This window comes from Mixophyes fleayi, chromosome 2, assembly GCF_038048845.1.
Source record: "Mixophyes fleayi isolate aMixFle1 chromosome 2, aMixFle1.hap1, whole genome shotgun sequence".
Taxonomy (NCBI): Eukaryota; Metazoa; Chordata; class Amphibia; order Anura; family Limnodynastidae; genus Mixophyes; species Mixophyes fleayi.
Window position 1 is genome coordinate 352,775,915 of NC_134403.1, and position 24,924 is coordinate 352,800,838.

The 24,924-nt window shown below is 41.2% G+C and overlaps 1 long non-coding RNA gene across 1 annotated transcript in view; it reads right to left on the minus strand.

The window, feature by feature from the left end:
• The window catches only part of LOC142139484 (uncharacterized), a 507,294-nt gene extending 482,889 nt beyond the window's left edge, over positions 1-24,405 (minus strand). Inside the window, exon 1 of the long non-coding RNA XR_012688215.1 lies at positions 24,357-24,405. This is a non-coding gene — a long non-coding RNA (uncharacterized LOC142139484). The remainder of the gene's footprint in view (positions 1-24,356) is intronic.
• Between the last annotated feature and the right edge of the window lie 519 nt (positions 24,406-24,924).

Here is a 24,924-nt window from a genome sequence, read left to right on the forward strand (position 1 = left end):
ACTATTTTTGGGTGTAATTCTGACCTGTTGAAGGTTTTCTATATATTATATTGTGATGGCCAGTGGCCAGTCCTCTATGCAGTCCAGATACTATTTTTGGGTGTAATGCAGACCTGTTGAAGGTTTTCTATATATTTTTTATTGTGGTGCCCAGTGCCCACTACTCTACGCAGTCCAGATACTATTTTTGGGTGTAATTCTGACCTGTTGAAGGTTTTCTATATATTATATTGTGGTGGCCAGTGGCCAGTCCTCTACGCAGTCCAGATACTATTTTTGGGTGTAATTCAGACCAGTTGATGGGTTTTTAATTGTATTGTGGGGAACACTCCTCTACGCAGTCCAGAAAGATACCTCGTTGCAACGTTTTGTACTAAAAAAAAAAAATTATTGTGAGGTGTTAGGTGTTCAGAATATCCTTTAAATTAGTGGAAATTATTGTTATTGAATGTTATTGAGGTTAATAATAGCGTAGGAGTGAAAATAAGCCCAAAAACTTGATTTTTACACTTTTTATTTTTTTTTCAAAAAAAATCCGAATCCAAAACCTTAAATCCGAACCAAAACGTTTCGGCAGGTGTATTGCAAAACAAATCCGAACCCAAAACATCGAGAAAATCCGGATCCAAAACACAAAACACGAGACCTCAAAAGTCGCCGGTGCACATCCCTTATAATAATAAAATTGAATAGAATAGAATTGAAATAATAATACAAAGAATAAGGTGTACAATTATTGCTCTGTCCCTGCTCTAATACAGCCTGTGACCTAACCCTGCTCTCTCCCTCTGTCAAATGGCCATGGGTTTTCAAATATCGCGAGAAACGAGCTCCGAGATCCGACTACGTCATGATCTTTTGCCCCGATTTTGATACCGAACGGGCGGGAGAGTACCGAGCCTGATCGGCTTGATACTCGGATAGGCAAAGTTCGGGTGGGTTTGGGTCTTGGGGAACCGAGCCTGCCCATCTGTAGTGGAAACTGGAAGTCAGAGCAGAGTCTAGTTAGGTGGGATAGGAAGACAGTAATCAGACAGGAAGTAAGGCACAGGTCAGACTCAGATCTAAGAGAGTACCAGGGAAGGCATATCTCAATAACTTCAGAGATGTGTCAGGAAAACATGTTTACTGTCAGGCGCTGCTGGGCGGCCACCCGCCCGTCCGCATAGCGCGTCTGGTTTCTAGGCAACGGGACGCTGCATGAAGATAGCGCTACGGCGCTAAAGGATGACAAGCGCTACGGCGCTGGAGCTATGACAGCACTACTAGTGCTGAGGGCATTGGCTAGCAGCACTATTTAAGCCTCTCTGACCCCACCTCCTGTGCCAGAGTTTCAGGTCCTTTCCTGTCCTCCAGCGTTCCAGTGTTCCTGTGATTATCTGTTTCCTGACCTTTTCCTTCCTCCAGTTTATTTCCGTTTGCCTGTGACCTTTGTGACCCAGATTGCCTTAACTACCCTTTTGGATCTGCTTTTTGTACCTCGCTGTCAAAACGTTATCGACCCGGCTTGACTCACTACCCCTTCAGATTCTCCTTGTGTACCTGCATTGCCCGCACCATTGCCGAACCGGCCTGTCTGACATTCATCTCGTACTTCGCTATCTGACTCGTGGAAGGACCGCTACCTGCGTGTTTCCTGCAGCTAAGTCCATACCTCCTTGCGGGGGTCTCTGGTGAACACCAGGGGCACGTTAGACTCCGCACCTTCCTCCGAGTAGTGCCAACGATAGCAGGTACGCTATACTAGTCGTGACAGTAAACTCTGGCCATGTCTACCGAAGGAACTGGTGAACCCTCAGCCCGGGACCTTCTCATCCATTTGGCTCAGCGAGTAGAACAGCAAGAAGCAGCCCAAGCACATCTCCTACAATGTGTTCAAGGTATCGCTACACGCTTCGATGCTTCACAAGGCTCTCTGCCTGCTACTCCAGCCATTACCACCTCCTCAGTGGCATCCTCTAATGTGGTTACTGTATCCACTGCAACTTCTGGCATGCGTATCCCCACGCCTGATGCTCCCTGGGAGAGTATAGCCATGGATTTTATTACTGACCTTCCCTGCAGTTCTGGATTTAATTCCATCTGGGTTGTCATTGACCGATTTTCTAAAATGGTGCACTTCATTCCTCTTTCAGGTCTACCTTCGGCCAGTCACTTAGCCGACACATTTATCAAGGAGATCTTCAGACTTCATGGTTGCCCTAAGGATATTATCTCTGACAGGGGAGTGCAATTCATCTCCCGATTCTGGAGGGCCTTCTGTAAAAAACTGGGTACAGAGTTAAAATTCTCATCGGGATATCACCCCCAGACCAATGGTCAGACCGAGCGGATCAACCAGGATTTAGAGACTTTTCTTTGTTGCTTTACCGCTGATAATCAAAGCAGATGGTCACAATTCCTTCCCTGGGCAGAATTCTCACACAATCACCATGTCCATGAATCTACCGGGTTTTCTCCATTCTTTATTCTGACTGGGATGCATCCTATTATCCCAGATCCGTTTCCAAATTCTTCCTCCTGAGTTCCGGTGGTGGACTCACTCTATCGAGAATTCTCTCTCATTTGGGCCACAACCAAAGCAGCTCTGCAAAAAGCATCACAGCACCATAAGACCTTTGCCGATCGCCACCGAAGAGCTACTACTCTATTAAAGGTAGGGGATCAAGTATGGCTTTCCACTAAAGATTTAAAACTCAAAGTACCATCTATGAAAATGGCTCCAAGTTTTATTGGTCTTTACATCATCTCACAAGTTATTAATCCTGTGTGTGTAAAGCTAAAGCTACCTGCTTCCTTACGATGTCATAATACTTTTCATGGGTCCCTACTCCGGCCATTGGTGCTTAACAGGTTCTTTGTACCTCCATCTCGACCTCCTCCAGTTCAAACCTCCTCTGGAACAGAGTTTGAGATCAGCCGGATTCTGGATGTCCGCATTCGCTACGGGCGACAACAGTTCCTTGTGCACTGGAAGGGATTTGGTCCGGAAGAAAGATCGTGGGTGGATAAACCGGACCTTCATGCTCCTCAGTTACTCAAGAGATTCCTCCAAACAAGGGGAGAAGGAGGAGGGCATACAGTCAGGCGCCGCTCGGCGGCCGCCCGCCCGTCCGCATAGCGCGTGTGGTTGCCTAGCAACCAGACGCGTCACTTCCCCTTCCGCCCGGCCGGCCAGCTACAGACCTGAAAGCGTTCCCGTTGCTAGGCAACGGGACGCTGCATGAAGATAGCGCTACGGCGCTAAAGGATGACAAGCGCTACGGCGCTGGAGCTATGACAGCACTACTAGTGCTGAGGGCATTGGCTAGCAGCTCTATTTAAGCCTCTCTGACCCCACCTCCTGTGCCAGAGTTTCAGGTCCTTTCCTGTCCTCCAGCGTTCCAGTGTTCCTGTGATTATCTGTTTCCTGACCTTTTCCTTCCTCCAGTTTATTGCCGTTTGCCTGTGACCTTTGTGGCCCCGGATTGCCTTAACTACCCTTTTGGATCTGCCTTTTGTACCTCGCTGTCAAAACGTTATCGACCCGGCTTGACTCACTACCCCTTCGGATTCTCCTTGTGTACCTGCATTGCCCGCACCGTTGCCGAACCGGCCTGTCTGACATTCCTCTCGTACTTCGCTATCTGACTCATGGAAGGACCGCGACCTGCGTGTTTCCTGCAGCTAAGTCCATACCTCCTTGCAGGGGTCCCTGGTGAACACCAGGGGCACGTTAGACTCTGCACCTTCCTCCGAGTAGTGCCAACGATAGCAGGTACGCTATACTAGTCGTGACATTTACACTTCTTTTCAAGCTATTAGTTTTATCCCTTTAGCCTCTCTTCATCCACTTATCCCCCTCCTATTCTTCTATTTCTCCCCACTCCTTTGCCTCCTTCTTTTAACCCTTTCCACATACCAACTCTCTCCTTCTAACCACCACACTCTCACTGTTTCCCAGGAGCACACTTATTGCTAATCACTTGCATATTAACCATTAGTCAATATTTTATTTAGCAACGTCATCTTTTGTAATTTTACAATCCACTATCTTCCACCACTCGCTATCACGATTTCTATTCCATTCCCTCGCCCAACATCTATGGACCCCAACTCCTGTACAACACTATGCTGACCATCAAGGTACAGTAGCTACAAATAGCCATCTACAAGTACAGACAGCTAAGTACCACTTTTGTCTAGGCTCATTTGGTGGAGGATCCTGTGTGAGGAAATACTCTCCCAAAAAATCCAAGCACATTAATGCACCTATAATTTGTAATCATGATGTCATCTACATATTTAGAACTCACTGACGCATATGAGATTTTGGACCGGAATCTTACATAACTATATAGCAATATTTGGTTGTGGTATGAAGTTGTAATGTTTTATATTGTGTATGCAGTGTTGTTACCATGACAACAATGACTATATGCAATTCTGATCTTGCTAATAAAAGCAAATTATGCCATGATTCTATAAAGATATGTAGTTTTTGGTTGTTTTACTGATATTATTTCTGACAATATTTTGACAGATTTGGGAACTATCAGCATATTTGCTTCATGAGGCAAAGAGTAAAAAGTAAAAAATTATTTTATATAAGGAAAATATGTCTCATTTCACTGACTGAGAGTCTAATTGTAGGTGAAGAAAATAACAGCTTTGGTCGCTCAAAATAAAATGAATTTAAAATTAAATCATTCTAGCATGAGTGGACATTTCACATAATACAATATTTTCTTCTCTAAATGGAAACTCATAGATATTACCAATTTACATGACAGTTTTATCCAGGGGGAAAAAAGACATCGTCACATAGCAAAATTTGGGTAGGGGCTCGATGTTGCCACTTTAGCCTCTGCCCCCTTTTTTATATCCTTTTATTGAGGCAGAAAATACATTACAGCATAATAAAGATACACTTAAACATCCAAAAGTACAGCATGAAAATGCGTCCAGCAGATCTTTAAAGGTAAGAGGCAAAATAAGGTAAAAATGCAGCTATGTAATCAGGCAAAATGCGAAAACATCAATAATGTAAGGAGACATATGGGGACCATAAACACAGGTTCACTCAGTTGACAATAACACTTCCCAGGGTTTATCATCACACTTCCGGAGTTAATACCATGTCATGTGGTGGAAACTCTTTCAGAGTTGTGTTTTAAGATTTTCAGAAATGATATTGATGAAGTTCTTCCAGGTCTCAAAGAACTATGTTACTCTAGATTCCTTCTGCAATTAAATATTTATCCAGTCCAGACAACATACATGGCAAAGCTTTCTCTAAAGAGTGAGAATTTAAGAGGGGTGTCCTAGGCCCAGACCTGGAGTATGCGCTTCTTGGCAGCAGCCGAGATTACAAGCAGTAATGTCTTACATCCCTTTCGCACCTCACGTTCCCGTGGGATAATTCCAAACAGTGCCCACTCTGGAGACAACGGTACAAAGTTAACAAAATGTTTATTAAAAAATCTTGAGACCTGGGTCTAAAACTATTAGGGGACAATCCAATAGGCAATGTGTAAAGTCTGCATGGGGGGAACCGCACTTCGGACAATGATGAGTGGTAGATAGACCAATCTGAAAGGGAGAAAGATAAGCTCTATCTCCGCATCAGTCAGTGCTGGGAGAGTTCTTAACGAGTCCGGTAAAAGGATAATGGGTGGTAAATACAGAAAATGATCTTGCCATTGGGCAAACCTGTTTCTTATGTGAAATTGCTTTATGTTTTGTAACTGGTTTCTATAACACAACATCTGTTGGATTATCCAGACATGCTGGGAAAATTTACGCAATACTGTGTAAATGTAGTGAAGGAGAGCCAGAAGATAAGATCTAAGCACAGTCTGTTTTAGTGGTATCCGCACATTTTAACAATGGAGGCAGAACCTGAAGGGAGTAGAGAAATTTAGGATAATTTTAATGAAACTAGCCCTTCCCCCACATGAGAGACAAAACGATCCCTGCCCCACATCTCATGTTTGATTTTAATGTTAGTCTTAGTAATATTGAGATCATACAGCATTTCCCCTTCTGAGTGCAGATCATGAGCGTCTTTCAGTGTACCTTCACACCCAGAACCCAACATATAGAGATCCCAAAAATTGTATTATATGCTGCTAAAAGTTCATAAGGTGTGGAACCCAGGATCGCCAATTGTCTCCAGTATATATACAGATGGAGAACCTGCTTTGTAAAACAGTATGCAAATCATTTTATGGTGACACAGGTTTAAGTTCCCTGCCCACATGTACCCACAAACACCTTGCATGCCATCACTTTCGAGTTAATAAATTGATATTGGCAGCATGGTGGCTTAGTGGTTAGCACTTCTGCCTCACAGCACTGGGGTCATGCGTTCGATTCCCAACCATGGCCTTATTAGTGAGGAGTTTGTATGTTCTCCCCTTGTTTGCGTGGATTTCCCCCTGGGTGCTCAGGTTTCCTCCCACACTCCAAAAACATACTAGTAGGCTAATTGGCTGCAAATAAATTGACCCTAGTCTGTGCGTCTGTCTGTGTGTATGTGTTAGGGAATTTAGACTGTAAGCCCCAATGGGGCAGGGACTGATGTGAGTGAGTTCTCTGTACAGCGCTGCGGAATTAGTAAATGGTGATGATGATGATGATGATATCTTGATCATGTGGACTAATAGTAAATAGGACCTAATCCACAGAAAGTGTACTGAGTTTCACCTCAACATCCACTTGAATATGAACCACTTCTTTTTCCCCATCCTTTAGACAACCATCAGCATAGACAAGAGAGCCGAGAGCCTTTCATACACCACAAACCTACAGACAGACCATCGACATTTAATGTTTGTGTCACCTCCTGTCTAATTTGTTTTCCCCTCAAAATTCTTGATCCACATTGTAGTTGTTTATGTTTATCTGTTCTCTTCTCATGTATTCACCCTACTAGCTTTTTAGAATATCCGTGTCCTGAAATTTCTATGTATATTTATGACATATCATCCATAGATTGAAAGCTTGCGAGCAGGGCCTTCCTACCTCTCTGTCTGTATAACCCAGAATTGTTTTATTACAGAGTGTGTTCCCAAATGTAAAGCACTACGGAATTTTCTGATGCTATATAAATAAATGCTGATAATAATGATGATGTCATCTTTGTTTTGTAATCTGCAAAGGGGGGTTTAGAGCATTAAAATACTAAGACCTAACCATATAACCTATGAATCACTTTTGTTATTTCTACTTAAAAAAATGTTTGTGTTCCTCTACACAATACAGATAGATCTTTGGATCATGATCACGACTTTTGGAATGTCATCTGATTTGCTTTATATAAAAGATTTGATACTTAAATACCATCCATTAAATAAATAATAACAGTTTCAGTCTCAGTTTACAACTGATTTCCATGACAAACCATTTAGATCATGGGATAATGAATTTAAGTCTATCCACTTTAGGTGAATGAAATTTTCAAAACTGTTTCTCAAACATTCACCTCATTCCTCGTTTTGCTGTAATATTTTTCATGGTTTGGCGGTGGAATTTTGCCGTAGGTGATTCCTTTCCTATCCCAACCCACCAAAGAATGAATTGATTGTTCTTGTTCCAGCTCCATTAATAAACTATAATTTCCACAAAATCCAAATTCACAAATAGTGTGTGGGATGGCATTTGGCAGATTGGCAAATCTCAATAAGCAATATTATGAAGGGTTTAACATGAATTTTCAAAGGTTATTAAAGGTGCTTAGACAAATATAGTTTTAAAAAATATAGGATATGCCTGTGCATAGCCTACTAAAGGAATTTTGATTACAGATCATTGCAATGGGACACATTTTGCACCTTACAAGGGGCAAATGTATCAATCTGCGCATTCTACAAGTCACCGATAGTCGGCAACTTTGCAGGGCAGATTTAAAACGGCAATGTCTTTACAGGCAAGTTTTGATTTAAATTTGCCCTGCAAAGTCACCGAATATCGGCGACTTGCAGAATGCGCTGATTGATATACTTACCCCCAGGTGTATTTTATACATAAAATGCACTTTTGATCAATGTAACAATAACACTCACACACACAAAAGTGATAATAATATATAATAAGACATGATCCCTCACTCATATGATTAATGAGCTAAACCTGAGGGTACTTTAGAATTAGTATCTGTAGTGAGAACTTTGAAGTGATGATTTAACTGTTTCTCTCGTGTGCATTTCTAGCTGAACGTGCAAACACGCCAAAGTTCTCTGCTTCTGCGTGAGAAGTTCAAAATAGTAAGGAGGTAAGCTCTTCCAGGTAGGCACAGCTGCGCAAATAGAAATGCATTGGAGCATAATTGCAATACAGACATTGGGCCTGATTCATCAAGAAATGTAAATGCCGATATGTGCCGTATTTTGCATGAAATCGCTCTGCGCCTGTCCAGAGGACGCAGCAACGTCCAATATATCTTTGAGGCCAAAGGATTGCATGCAGTCAATGTATACTAAGGGCGTGCCAAGATCCAGTGCACGCCGCGGTGTCCGATTCAAGCTTTGAGCATCTCTAAGGTACGTGTTTTTCTGTCATATCACTTGCCCCAGCTACAGGTCTGGTGTAAGTCACAATTACTAGTGATGATGGTCGTGTATGCTAGAACATGTGTTTGCAATCAGGAGCAACTGTAAAAATGCATTTGATGTACAGTAGACATTCATAACATCCTAATAAATGTGTTTATGGAGAAAAAAATGGAAAAGAAACCCAACCATTTTCATTTTTTTTTTTAATGTTTTTTAATTAAATACTACCGTATATACTCGAGTATAAGTCGACCCGAATATAAGCCGAGGCACTTAATTTTACCACAAAAAACTGGGAAAACTTATTGACTCAAGTATAAGCCTAGGTTGGGAAATGCAGCAGCTACTGGTAAGTTTCAAAAATAAAAACAGTGCTGGATATCGTTAACATTGGGCTCCCAATAATACAAACGTGAGGTTGTAAATGAATATATCAAAATTTATTGTTATTAAACATCAATAAAATTTTATAAGTACATAATATATACCCATATCCTAATAAATTGTACACAAATGGTTAAACTAAATCCTCTGCACTTGGTATCAAGCCTAATAGGTGAACACAGATATAAATAACATTCACTAAAGACAACTCAGATCATTAATATATAAATCAATGAGACAGTCTGTGGATACTAAATACATGTGCCAGTTAAGTTTATTCGCCTTTAGAAGGTGATGAGCAGTTACTCCTAAGTGTTCAGAACAGTACAGTAATTTAGGCTTTAGTAATGCAAAAGATGCTGCACATACACTAAATAGAATTTGATATAATAGCTCAGATAAGATAAGTTTGATTTTTTTTGCTGGAAGAAACATTTTAACAGAACAATACAATTTGCTTTGTGTGATTTAACCCTTATTATACTTGAAGTTTGGGATGTTTTTAGACTTTTCAATGATTTCACAGTTACGCAAAAGAATCTTCAGACACTTATTAATAGGTGACAAAGAATGAAAAATGGACTTTATAAAACTGCTGCAAATAATTGCAGTGGACAAGTCAGGGTACTCACATGTGTCTCTGACCAGCGGGGCTAGATGGAAATGTCCCGGTCTTTAGCTTTGACTGACAGGCTCCTTTTCATTTAACTTTATTGTTCCATGTGCAATGAACACACAAAAACGGGCTACAATAAAATGGTGGCTGACAGTGATCCACAGAGGCTGCAGATGCCTGCAGATGAGCGGGGGAGACTGGAAAACGGAGACCAGGTAAGTGGGACTCGAGTATAAGCCGAGGGGGGCTTTTTTCAGCACAAAAAATGTGCTGAAAAACTCGGCTTATACACGAGTATATACGGTATATTAATAACAGGCTTACATTAATTGAATAGTTGGGTTTTTTTTCAGTGCATTCTTTTGGGACTTGATATTCCACACATGTATTGGACATATCCTGCAGTGTCTTGTCTGTTAGAGCAGACTGTACCTTTTCATCAACACGCGTGTCTTCAGGTCCGCTTTTTGTTGGATACGGACATGTGTATGTCCAATGCACTTGAGTTTTTTTAAAACCACACATTGAATTCATTTTGCATTCCTTGAAGAATGAGGCCTATTATCTTTTCTGTCAGCCACAAAAATATCTTTACCTATCATCATTATCATCATGAAAGACAGAACATAAAAGCCAACAGTATTTTGTTCACACTTGGCGGGCTTAAACCAGGTTGGTGTCTGAAGAATCACTGTTGCACTGGCAACAGGTTAGGAATCCAGGAAGTCCTTTTATATTAACTGTTATCACCTGATTGGAGGCTGCGGTCAGCTGAGCTGAAGCAGCAGTCTGACTGGCTGAGAGAGATCAGGTGACTGGATTAAAAATGGTGCCACTAGGAACTGGTTTTGGGGGGGAACCCTGGAGTGAAGACTGCTCTCCCCTTATTGGAAGCTGCAGTCAGCTGAGCTGAAGCAGTACTCTGACTGGCTGAAGGTGAGCAGGTGATAGCGCCCATGTACAAATTTTGGAGGGATCTCTGGAGTCAGATTGGGCAGCATCCTGCAGAGAGATCTAAGACCAGCAGAGCCTGTGGACCACAGGGACAGCTTAAAAAGACAGAAGAAGTAACAGGACCTAAAAGCCTGGTGTGTGACAATGAGACACACATTCACAGGCATTTTCCATTTGAAATAGCTGGAAGAATGAGTCTCTAAGGTTTAGTAAGCTACTTTGAAAAGACCAGTGGACAAAGTGGAAGTTTAGAAGTGGCGGTATGGAAAATGATAAGTAAATGGAAAATTAAAGCAGTAGGAGAAGTGGCAGTTTGGCATACCATCATATACCACTGGATAACACTATAGACTTGTGGCACTTGTTGCATGCTGTTTTGGCTTCTTTCTATCCCATCAACCGTGAATGACCTGTTTGTCAAATGAATTTAAATTATCCAGTAAATTTTGGATGACTATATACCAAGTCTCAAATTAATTCATAATATTCATGACAAAGCTAAAATGTTTATACTTAAATAAATATGTCCACAATGCTCTCTATCACTCATGCAGTGGCGGAACTACCATTGGTGCAGTGGGTGCGGAAACATCGCTCGCATCCAGCCCTTTCTTTCCCAAGATGCCACTAAATGTCTCATTCACTCCCTGATCATCTCCCGCTTGGACTACTGCAACCTCCTCCTTACTGCCCTCCCCCACTCTCACCTCGCTCCCCTTCGATCTGCACTTAACGCTGCCGCTAGGCTTATCTTCCTTTCTCGACGCTCCTCTTCTGTCCCCCCCCTCTACCAATCCCTTCACTGGCTCCCCTTACCTTACAGAATCCTGTTCAAGCTCCTCACTCTTACATACAAGGCCCTCTCCAACTCCACAGCACCCTACATCTCCTCCCTCCTCTCTATTCATGCTCCATCTCGCCCTCCCCGATCGGCCAATGACCGTCGCCTCTCTTCCCCCCTGATCACCTGCTCCCACGCGCATATCGAAGACTTTGCCCGCGCTGCCCCCCTCCACTGGAACAAGCTCCCTCCCTCCATCAGAACTTCCCCTAATCTGTCCAGTTTCAAACGGTGTTTAAAAACCCACCTTTTTCTTAAAGCTTTCCAGTCTCCCACTTAACTTCCTACCTGTTCTTCTGACTCTTCCCCTTCATTCCCCTATCCTTCATTCCCCTTCATTCCCCTCCCCCTATCCATTCCTCCTTCTTTCCCTCTCTCCCCATGTCTCTCTGTCAGTATACCCTACCCCTTAGATTGTACGCTCCTTTGAGCAGGGTCATCTCCCCCCCATCTTCTCCACTTTTAACTCTGCTCGCCAGCTTCCCTGCCTTCCTCCTCGAGGACCCTCTTCCCCTTCCCCTCTCGCTCCCTCCTCTTCCCCCTGGGGGTCTCCCTCTCATCCGTGCCCTCCATCCTAGGTGCCGTTGTTGGCAGACCTTCCCCTCTCCCCTCCCCCGCCCCTCTAGCTGTGCCTTGAGCCCACTGAGTTACTGTGATTATTGTTTACTGTACTGTGCTGTCTCACCTCGTATTGTAATTTCGTTTGTCCCTGTACGGCGCTGCAGACACCTAGTGGTGCCATATAAATAAAAATTAATAACAATAATAAATACACCTGGCCTAAAGGAGATAATGGGGCACACTGTATGGCAGATGCTGGGGGTCATGAGTCCCGGTTCCCTCCTCTCCGCATCCCTGCACCGGTGCCCATAGCTCGCTAGTTCTACCTCTGACTCCATTCCTCGTTAGGAAAGATATACTTCTCTAACTGAGCAAACATAGAATGACAGACATCTCGCCAATCAGAAATGCATGGTGTGGATTGGTGTATTCATACATGGACAGGGCTAGTGATATCACACCAACTTAAAAGACTTCATATTCACAATTTTGACCAGCATTTGATGTGGGAGGCCCTTCAGCTGTCTGTAGTAGACTGGAGAGGTAACACCTTACCAAAAAAATAAACAAACTTACTAGTAGGCAAATTGGAAAATCAGGTTAACACTGAATCTATTTTACCATCATATCTGAATATGTTAGGTATGAGATTATCTTTTAAAGTGCAATATTTTTTGCTGATATTATGGAATTTTTTTATGCTTTTTTTACATGTTCATCTCTTCAGTTTAATTATTTCTCTTTTGTGTTTTTAAGTTACTTTTTTTTACTTTAATACTAACTGATCTGGAAGCTAATTATTTTTAAAGTTGTAATCTGTGACAGTCAATTAAATGTTTCCTGATTGATAGAGTTAGATGCATTATGTTAAACGCCTACCTAAAGAAAACCTTAGTGACATTTCACATCTATTCTGCTTTACAAGTGAGGCATATAAAACTGTCAGTTAAACTAGCACTTTTAATTAAAGCATTTTTTGGTATTGTATTTTGAATGAATCCAGTATTTCAATGTATTATTATGAAACAATAATTGTTCTCAAGACTAATTTTGTAGTTGGTTTTGGAATTTTGGTGCCAAAAAAGACACAAAAAATATTTGCCATGTTCAATAATGTACAAAAATGTTTTAAGTTGAATCTTCTCTCATAAGTTCAACCAAAATATGTAGTTGTAGAATATGATTATCAATTAAAACAGCTAATAATTTATATAGTTAAAGCAATGCCTATACATATGGTATATTTATTAATATGAGGTGATAAGGCTGTTTTTTAAATTTTTCATTTTTTCATGAAAATATTACTGGAGTGATACTCAGCTGCTTCGGCAGTACTGTCGAAGTGGTGAGCACAGCTTACTGCTTCAGCGAGTCAGTCTGAGAGGATATGCACATACATGCAGGGCTGCCAAGGGGAATTTGGGGCCCCGGTACAGCAACATTTTGGGCCCCCCTCCCCACATAGTAGGAGAAGGGATGCCCTCGAAGGGGGCATGGTCACATAGTGATGGGGGCGTGGCCGAATGGACTGTGGCAGTGCCTCTTTACACATGACATTATGGGGGGAATACATGACATGACACATGACATTATGGGGGGAATTTATCTTGGTATGGGGCTCTGTAACCCCATACCAAGATAAACGCACAATAAAAATTAAGAGGCGCTCAAAAACCCGTAAACATAACTTCAATAATGAGAGAAAATGACATAACTCCAAATTAATTTATTCTAGAGATGCTCAGGCTCGGTTCCTCGGAAACCGAATACACCCGAACTTAGGGGATCCGAGTACCGAGCCGAGTCGGCTCAGTACTTTCGTTCTTTTTCGGATTCCAAATTGAGGCAAAACGTCATCATGATGTCGTCGATCAATAAAATACCGCCCTCCACAGCGATCTAGCGCCATTTGAGAGAGGGACAGAGAAGGGATAGGATAGAGTGTAGAGCAGTTGGGCAGGCAAACTTACAGACTTGAAAGACGAGGTTGGTAGCAGTGTTAAAGTAAGCTCCATTGCTAATTGTCATTGCTGAAATACAAATATACAAGTTCTTGCAGGCCTTTTTTTTGAATTTGCACCAAAAAGTGTAGGGTCTAATATACACCCAAAGACAAGAACTCCATTGCTAATTGTCATTGCTGAAATACAAGTATACAAGTCCTTGCAAGCTTTTATTCTGAATTTGCACCAAAAAGTGTATGGTGTTATCAAAATTGATTCACAGCAGTACACAGAAGAGCAGGAGCACCAAGCAGCTGCTGCCACCAGTCATGATGATAGTAATCCCTGTATGTCACCTGGTAAAGCCTATGTAAAAGTACATAGTGTTTTTAAGTCCAGCAAACAAAAATGAAAAAAGACACCTTTTACCTTGGTCAAGAAAAAAACACCTGTAATCAAGCCATAGTTAAGTACCGAAAAAAACAAAATTGCCAACATGCCATTCTGCACACGCAGTGGCAAAGAAAGAATCAGGACTTCGCCTTTCTCTATGAGTGTTAGTTCTGCAGTGGGGCATCTTCTTGTATGGTCAGTCATGATGATGCAAGACCTTGTCATACTGACTCAAAAAGTGTGTTATACAGGTAACACAAAAAGGAGAGCTGCATTGCTAATTCTCATTGCTGAAATGCAAATACTAGCACTTGCAGGCTTTTTTTCTGAATTTGCACGCAAATTATATATGTAAAAGACAAAGAGGAGTGCTCCATTGCTAAGACTCATTGTTGAAATAGAAATTATAGGGCTGGCTGGCTTGGTGTAAATCTGCAGTTACATTTTACTGTACCATAGCTGACTCAGAAACAGGAAAGGTGGCAGGGTTCAGTGCTGAAACAGAAATTGTAATAATAGGGCTGTCAGTGTTCTTCAAACTCTCCAGTGACATTGTATTGTGCCATAGCTCATACAGAAACAGGAGGGGTGACATTGTTGTTATCACTCTTCATACTAATCCCTCTACCTCATGTGCTAAAGCCTATGTTCAAGTGCATAGTGGTTTTAAGTCAGGGAACCAAAAATGTAAATAAAAAGCTTTTACCTTTTTAAAGAATAAAAAAACTTCTCTAAAAAAAGGTGAAAGTTTATTGTACAAAAACATAAATTTGCCAAGATAGCATTCTACCCAAAATATTACCAGTCATACCAGCATCAAGTAGCTCCCTTCTCTTAGCTAGATTTCAGCACCTGCAATCTACACTGTCATCATATTCACCCTTATCATTGTGTACGTCTTCCTCAAACAATGCAAATTAATTCCAACTAAAGGAGGAGACAATATTACAAGATGTTGATAGCTCTTGGATCCTGGCGAAGCGATTTAAGTCCTAGATATAGAATTACAATATAGTTAGAGGATTTGCTTAGTTTAATTTCATCCTTCAATTTCTCTAGCTGCTTCTCAAAAAGTATAATTGAAGCAATCACTTGACTCAAGCTAACCATGTTTGCACTCTAGCAAAGGATTGTTTAACAGTCAATTGTTGTAAACTACTAGTAGTCTTCTTCTGGGTTGAAGATCCACCCCATCCGCAGCAGCAGCAGCAGTGGTACGAACGCTCAATAATTATTCAGATCAATCATGGTTAGTGGAGGAGTCATCTAGAATTAGGAACTTGGATGCAGGACTAACTCTCATCACTTATGGGGATATTAATGATGAAGGTTTTGGGGTTGTAGATTGCAGGTGCTGGGATCTAGATGAGAGAAGGGAGGTAGATGATGCTGGACTGCTTGTTGTTATTTTTTTAACATAAATTTCTGATTTTCCAACAGCTTTCCATGAACTTGCTTCAAATGCCCAGGCATGACAATGGCCTTTTTCTGAACACTGGCAAGAACTGCTGCAATCTTTGTTTGAAAGTATATGAAAATAATATTGTGACCTATGAGGTGGTCAATATTGACTGCAAATGACTTTAAATTAGTGTTAGTGAGGTTAATAACAATGTAGGTTCATAAAAAGAACAACATTATGTGATTTTAGCATATTTTAGCAATTTTTTTAAAAAAAATCCAGATTCAAAACCAAAACCAAAACACGAAGCTAATCCAGATCCAAAACCAAAACCAAAACCACTTATCGGGGGTCAGTGAGCATCTCTAATTTATTCATAAAGTAACAATATGAGGCAGATTTAATTGCTGGCGATGTTGCTGGCAATTACAGTTGGAATTTCTGCTGCGAGGTTTCCCGTGGACTTTCCCATATATATAAAATTATGTTTTGTTATAATGTATGTATTATATAAAAATTAAGAGGTGCTCAAAAACCCTTAAACACACACACACATATATATGTTTAAGGGTTTTTGAGCTCCTCTTAATTTTTAGCATGCAATATATAAGACATACATTATAATAAAATATAACATTTAACAAGCAACCCCCCAACTACATCACGCCACCCCCACAGAAATATTACACCATATCCACATTACACCCCCCAGACACATCATAACTCCACCTGACACATCATAAGCCCCCCCAGCAGACACATCATAACACCACCCACAACCCCAGCCAAGCTGACTAACCTACGTTGAGCAGGAACTCCTTCTCCATGCTGCTGGGACAGTGTGTGTGATGTCACACACTGTCCGAGGACTGGGAGTTGCAGACAGGTGTCAGCTCGCGCTCTCCCTCCCTCTCCCTTAACATTACCCACAACTCCAATTTGCAGGGTGCTCGCTAGCGTCACCTGGTGGTAGAATTTTGTTTTATTTTTCTTTAAAAAAAATTAAAATAAAAAATACTAGACTGTCGGGACTGAGCCCCCCAGGCAGCCCGGGCCCCAGTAATTTGTACCCCTTCCCCCTCTCAGCTCCCCTGCATACATGACCCAGGTAACCAGTTCATTTATGCAGTTACAATACCACTAAAGATCAAATGTAAAAAATTTAGATAAGATTTAAAAATATAATAGAAATATATTGACCATTGAAGGTTTTACATGTTTTATCCCTGATGCAGCATTTAGAACTATTTCTACCAATATAGACACCATTCGAATATATGTTTATATTCATTCTCACTCCACTTTATTTGTACATTTTTAATTTGATTATTTTCAAAATGTATTTATTATATTACTTCATTGTATTAATTTTATTATTTCAATTTCTATACACTGTATTTAATTTATTTCTGATTGCTGTGTTTCACATTACTGTTATCCCTTATTCATTTTTGTGTCACAAACTACTTAATACTCTTACACTCATCAGATATTTCCTGATTATCTTAAATCCAAAGGAATTTCTACTATTACACTTAAACAATAAGCATGAAGGCCCGGGCCTACGATCAGACAGCTTTAGGCAACTAAGGTGGCACTTAAATTTATAGTTTATTTAATTCCATGCAGGTGCAAGTGTGAGTTATTAGTTTAATGGTTGGGTGAGGTTGGCTAATCATTTAACGGTTTCCAGGCAAGCTATTAATTTACTGGTGGGGGCTATTTATTTGATGATGGGGAATTTGTAATTTAATACTGGGATTATGGCGGGGCTTATGAGTTTGAAATGGGGTGATGGGACTAATAATGATGCAGTGTTGTGGGGGCTATTAATTGAACATAGTAATGATCTTGCAGCGAAGGAGGGCCATTTACTAAATGTGAATATTCATTATTTAATTTCTGGGCTGTTTGGAAAGAAATTGGATTCTTTTTTAAATGTGGAATCTATTAATTTATTGTCAGTTCAGGCAGGAGGGAAATAGGTCTATTTATTAAATGAGAATTGTATTAATTTAAGGTTGGGGCTGGATGCTGGTAGGGAGGCCTATTAAACATGGGTGCTATTGATTTAATGTTGGGTCTGGTTGTTAGGTGTGAGGCCTTGAGTATTCACTCATTTCTCATCTCATGTACCTATAACTTTTCCAAACAAGGGGCGCCAACATTCCAGGATCCAGACAAGCAGCAACTGAGCTTAAGACATAAGTAGCAATAGATATTGAAAAACTGTAAGAACAGGTAGGAGAAAGTAGGAAAATATGTCAACTATCCTGATTCCGGTGGGGCAGTCCTGATTTTGGAGGACTGTCCGGGACCTGTCCCAACTGCAGTTGGGACAGTTGGCAAGTATGTCCCACTTCACACTGCTCTGCTATCAAAGGGCGAGCTGCATTTACCTACCAATAGTGCACGCAGCATTGCCCGTATAGTTCAAGGGAAGGGTTTGGATAGCAGCCTACCGCTGTCTAAAATCCACTTGCATGATGGTCCTGCTCAATTTAGCGGCATGGAGCAAAAATGCCTCTCGGGAAATCCTAGAAATCCTAAGTTTGTCCTTGAATAATAAATGCAGAATTTGCATTAATTTAATTCCAAAAGTGTGTGTGTGCGAGAGACTAGGCAGAGGGTAGTGAAGGGGGAGCAGGGGTGGTAGACTGAAGCTTTGCCTAGGGTACAGAGAAACCTTACCCTGCCCCTGTCTGCACAGTCTTTCTTTCTAAGATACTGCCTGCTCCAAAAGGTTTCTTCTTTATTCAAATTTATATTCTAACTTATATTCACTACCGCTATCTCGGCATTATCTTACTTACCATCATCACCTTCCAACCTACCCTCATTCCATTTTTCTTTCCTCTTTTGCCTTTCCTTTTTCTCTTCTCTAATATTCTCTACCTCCTCTATACTCTTCAAGAAATCCCATACAGAGCTCCTTGGCAACTAATGGATACATAATGATTGAGGAAGTATTTTTGCAGTAGTTGCTTCTTCACCTTTGTTGCTATTTTCAGATATTTGGGAGACTAATGGAACTCTCCGATGGTAACTCTACATTATCTGAGACATTCCGCTGAATCTTCACGATTATTATGAGTTGTTGCCACTGACTCCTACAGTAAAATATAATTATTAGATTTGCAACTCTGTGTTCATAAAAATGTCTTGTTTATTGATGATGATTAATGTCATTTCTGAAATAACAATTAATACAATGATGTTTTAATATTTACCATGCGTCCATGTGTTTGATTAGAAATTTTAATGAACATATTTAGTGGAGAATGGAGAGTCCTTTGAATCATCAGCTGCAGATAAACACTCAGCATCTGTGAAGTAACTTCAGTGTTTGTAATGTTATAAATAAATAAATTATTTAAATAATAATAATAATAATAATAATAATAATAATAATAATAATAATAATTTATCATTAATATTATTATTATTATTATTATTATTATTATTATTATTATTATTATTATTATAAATATAGAAGAACTTCCAGTATCTAATATATAATTACTGTTATACTTATAGTAGAATTGGACAGTGCATCAGTATTTATTGTGTATATTTGGTTCATAAACACAATGGGGCTCAGGGAGAACTGGATTCATTTACACCTTCAAAATATGCAGCACAAGACAAGCAAGAAAAAATCATTTACCTGCATATGCCCAACTGACACATCTTAAGATGTATGCAGCTCTATTTTGCACAACCAGCGCCGGTGCTAGGGTTCACGGCGCCCTAGACAAAATAACGCCGCCGCGCGCTCGCTCCCCGCCCGTCCCCCGCTCACCCCCCGCTCACCGCACACCAGATAAAAGAATAATTAATTAAATGTTACTTACCTTTTCTTCCTCTAGCTGCTCCTTGCGATGCATGCTGAGAGGGGAGGGGAGAACTCAGAGGCGCCGCCGAACGTCAGTCAGTGATCATGTGTGACTAGTGTGAGATGGAAAAACAGCGGCGGCACCCCGCTGCCCTTCTCTCCTGAACCGCTGACTAGATTAGAAAATCTAGTCAGCGGCGCCCTGCAGGTCCCGGCGCCCTAGGCAACTGTCTAAGGTTGCCTAATGGGAGCGCCGGGCCTGTGCACAACACTACATTTGTGCCAGGTGTACAACAGGAGTAACAAGTGTGTATACTAACATCCCGCGACAGCGTAGAGAAAGTGCAAAGATGTAACCTGACAGTTCAAATTGCACTGCACATGCCAAGAAACAAACTATACGCTAGTGACCGCAAGAGCATCCACTTTATTTTCAAACACTAAGGATTCTTCTGACTGCCTCTTATTTCATGGGGGGAACAGGGAGTGGAAGCGCAGGCAGCAGTGTCAGATTCAAGCTTAGGACATCTCTCAGGTACGTGTTTTTCAGTAGTATCACTTGCACCAGCTACAGAGCAGGTGTAAGTGCTGAGTGACAGAGATGACAGCTGCGTATACATGCTAGAACATGTGTCTGCAATCAAAAGCAACGGTAAAAATGCATTTTACATGCAGTAGACATCAATATTATTGATAAACGTATTACAATGGGAAAAAATATGAGGGAAAATACTTTTGTTTGTAATGCTCTTTCATTAATGACTATGGGCCTGATTCATTAAGGATCTTAACTTGAGAAACTTCTTATTTCAGTTTCCTGGACAAAACCATGTTACAATACAAGGGGTGCAAATTAGTTTTCTGTTTTACACATAAGTTAAATACTGACTGTTTTTTCATGTAGCACACAAATACTTGATAGCTTATTTGTACACTGAATTTAAAGTTGATATTTGTGTGTTACATGAAAAAACAGTCAGTATTTAACTTATGTGCAAAACAGAATACTAATTTGCACCCCTTGCATTGTAACATGGTTTTGTCCAGGAAACTGAAATAAGAAGTTTCTCAAGTTAAGATCCTTAATGAATCAGACCCTATATTATTATAAGGTGACATTAAATGAATATTTTTTTTTTCTTTTGTGAGTTTTGCTGCAACTTTATCTTCCAAATATGTATTTGACGCATCCTGCAGTGTATTGCGTCTGTTTCAGTACCGCAAAAGCTGTATATGCAGTGCATACCTAGACCCATATTCAACGAGAGATGTTTCTTCAGTTCTGCTTCTAGTTGAATACGGATATGTGTATGTCCGATATACGTGTGTTTTTCTAAAAATACACAATACGTTAATTTTGCCTGCCTTAATGAATCAGGCCCAATGAGTGCTAGGGGTCATTGTAGCTGATCATTTTAGAATTTACAGTTTCTGCATTGTCTTCCTGCCTTCCACTTGTTATTTCATTATTTCATATAAATATCCCAGCAACCTTCCACCCAAGCCCTTTGTTTCATAACCCCCCCAAAACAATCAGCCCCTCTCCCCACTTCACCAGCATCTTGCAACCTCCCCTACAACCATTCTCATCTGTGACACATGGTGCCCCATGTTTAAAAGCAGCTCCCCCTGCTGCTTACAAGTACTTAGGCAAGGGCCCTTCCAATCCTCCTTGCCTCCCATACCCTGACTTCCCCTCCAGTGTCCTTCATTACTCGGCCCACATGAAAGGGCTGCCCCCATTATGTGCCCCCATCACCTGCAACCCATGGTTCAAGTGCATGGGATAGGGTGCCGTATCGTACCCCCCCCCCCATGCCCAGTCTTGATTACCCATGTCTATTATTGCCTAGTGCCACATGGGAGTGTGGTCCTACATCCTTTCCCCCTTCATGTCATTTCTCCTCCAGGGAGTTTTAAGCTTCTGCCATTGGTTTTCCCCTTTCACCCCAGGCACCACTGCCAGGCTCCAACAATTGCAGTGGCATGTATTTCTAACTAATAACATGCTTTCTGTTTTAGTACAGCAGATTCCTATTTCCCCCCGGATTAATGCCTGATTAGCTACATGCCTCAGTGGTTTCATGGATTTTTTACCCCCACACCCCATTTCGCTTTCTATCCCACCGTGTTTGCAGTGGTGGTGGTTAGTGTATGGCTATGGTTGAGATTTGATGGTGAACTGCTTTGTTTTGCCTCTAGGCACACGCAATAAGATCAGGATCTGGGTGATTGGCCATTCATACATGTACTGGGCATCCAGACACCAATTGGCTCACGACTGGACCACATTTTCCCACCCATGGCTGTGATATGGTTGGAAAGGAGAGGGCTGGGATGCTCTTCCCTCATACCTTTGTTGTCTTCTGGGATAAGCAAGTTGGTTCCCATAACATACTTGTCAATCACATATGGGGTAATGATTTGAATAAGGGGATGTCTTTGGATTTGTTAATCTTCATTTTGGAGGATTTGCGGACTATAAGGGCATCTTGGCCGGCAATAAAATTATGCTGGTCCTAGGTAATCCCTAGGATCTCCTCTAGGGTCAATATCCCTGCCGCATTATGAAAAGCCTACTTAAGAAAGTTATTAGGTCTACTGGGAATGTTGTTAAGTCCCATGGTGGTTCGTTATTAATCGCCCTCTGATTGCGACGGATCAGGGTCACCTATTTAGGACGGATGGGGTTCATGTCACGGACGAGGGTGGACTTTTATTAACCATATATATTGAAGGTTGGGGGTTGTAGTATGTTCACTTGGTGGCGGGCTATTTGTCCATTAAAGGACTACAGCTCTGGCTGGAAGGCATTTGCATTCTACAACTAATTCATACGGTGCGTATGCTGATTGGCTGCAGTTCACTGACCCCTTTGAAGTGACGTAGCTCTTGATCCTTATTTGTGGAAAAGCCTTTGACCTGCTTTGTGTGGGTACATCATTGTGAGTCCAGAAGATGTGTAGCCACTCTGATGCCAGTTTTAGCACTGGCGAAACGTAAAGGGCTATATCCTGGGACCAGTGATTAGTGCCGGTTGGCCATACACTGTTTGGTTTCTGCTATCAGTTGTAGCTGACTCAAAATTTGCCTTCTCCTCTACCAGTTCTTGTTTTAATAAACTGTGACCATTACTATCAAAATTTACTGGTGTGCGTGTTTTTATTTATAGTGATAAGTCTTAACATGTGAAAGGGCAGGGCCGTCTTTCCCATTGGGCACGCTGGCAGTGCATGTCGGCCGTGACGTCATCACGCCCGCCCGACATCCATTGCGGAGCGCGACGGAGGAGGAGACCAGGGAGGGAGCCGGATCGCCAGCTGACAGCACGGTAAGTAATTTCTTCTTTTTTTGCATGGTTTATTTTTTTCCTGCCTCCGGAGGGCCCCCCCTGGGCTGCAGGGCCCATATATATAATCATTTTTTTTTTTTGTATATATAGGGGCCCCAGTGCATTGCTGTGCCAGGGGGCCCAAGAGGTTCTTAAGAGGGGTTTAGTGCAATGAAAAAGAGGCATCAACAGTATTATACATTTATATATAAGTATTTTACTATGATAGACGGTCTGGAATCAAGCATAAACTATGGTGTGAATTAAATGTGTAGATATTTGCTTTGAGGAAGTTCACAGCCCTTTAATTAATTTTATCAACAGAGAAATCTTACTGCGTACGCAGGGAAATTAAAATGTGCACATGGGTGGACTGCAAAATTATGACAGATATATCCTCACAGTGTGAAACCTAGGTGTAATTCAGTTAATTGACTAAAGACTGTATCATCTATGTGGTTTAAGTAAACAGAGTGGAAAGATTTTCAGAAGTGCACTTTCCATTTCATGCACATCGGGGGTCCTACAGATTTATTAACAAGTGCTTGAGATTTTTGGAAGTGCTGTGAAAGAACAAGTTTTATAGGTGTATTTTTTTGGAATTAATTCTTTTTAGCTGGAACTTAAAAGTGTGGGAAAATGCAATGTCATTTTCTTCCATATTTATTGACAAGAGAATGTTTAAAGGATCATTTCAGTTTCAAACAAGTGGTTTCCATTTAATATATTAGACACAAAAGTAATATTTCTCAATACAATATGGTATATCTGAGCATTAGTTTAAAAGATCCAGTGCTGTCTTGTCTCCTGTTGAGTGATATTGCTTAGATTGGTTGTTTAGGATAAAAGGCAATGTTATGCTGCCTTGGGACTGTCCGGCCTGCTCTCTATTACTGGAAATTCCATTTTGTATTACCTTATCTGCAGGTGTTGCTAATGTCTATGATGCAATCACTAGTTGCTGCAAACAGACTACAGGTAGCTTGGTGATAATGTCACAGGGGAGATATAGGGCCTAATTCATGTCTGGACGTAAGTCCGCGTTCGTGCTGTATCTTGCATGAAATAGCTCAGAAAAGGACCTTACGCCTATGAAAGCAATTGAATGCAATTCATGTCCGAATGCAAATGACTCTTATGACCTAAAGGGCAGAACAGGGGTGGGAAGTAGCAGACGGACGTAGGCAATGTACAGTACGGGCGTGCCGTGAGCGTGCCGAGGACGTGCCGAAGCAGATGCGCCCAATTCAAGTCCTGGATTTCTCAGACACATGATTTGCACCAGCTGCAGGCTGGAACAGCATAGTCTTTCTTTGGAAAATTACACATATGCATGCCACTAGCTAGCACAAAACATGCCTAAAAGATAGACCATAAAAACGCATTGTAAGTACGTATTAAGAACATCTTGATTTATGCAATTAATGTAAAAAATTACATATTTTTTTTAAATCAACCATATTTTTATTAATAATTCTACTGTTTTGAGTTGTTCACTTATTTTATAATATACATTTTTTGTGTGTATTCTGATGTGAAATTATATTGCACTTACCCCATACTTGCCAACTCTCCCGGAATGTCCAGGAGACTCCCGCATTTTGCGAGAGTTTCACGGACTCCCGGGAGAATGAGGCAATCTCCCGCATGTTGCAGAATTCTGCCCACTTCCTATTGCAGTGGGCATTAGGTCCAAAACTCAGCGATTACCGGTGAATCGCGGCGTTTGGCCCTGCCCCCTACTGGCAAATGACGTGTTTGCGTCATTACGTCACGGGGGCGGGGCCAACATGATGCAAATTTTGTAGCCCCGCCCCATCACGCCCACCTCCCCCGAGGTTCTGTCTGTGAACAGTAGAGCTCACTTACAACCAGATACAACTTAATTTGAATATGGTCGGAACCTTTTTGAACCACAACTTGCGTGCAAATTATGTTCTGATTTGAACCATAATACTTGAACCATAATATTTAGTGCTGCTATTAGATGAATGTTTGCCACGTGAATTGTAATTCACTAATGCTCTGGTTGCATGCGGTACTCTGATATCACTGCAAGCTGAAGATACATTCACAGAAGCTCTTAAAACAGTTATAGGCTAAGCAATATACTTTAAGCATCAATCTTCA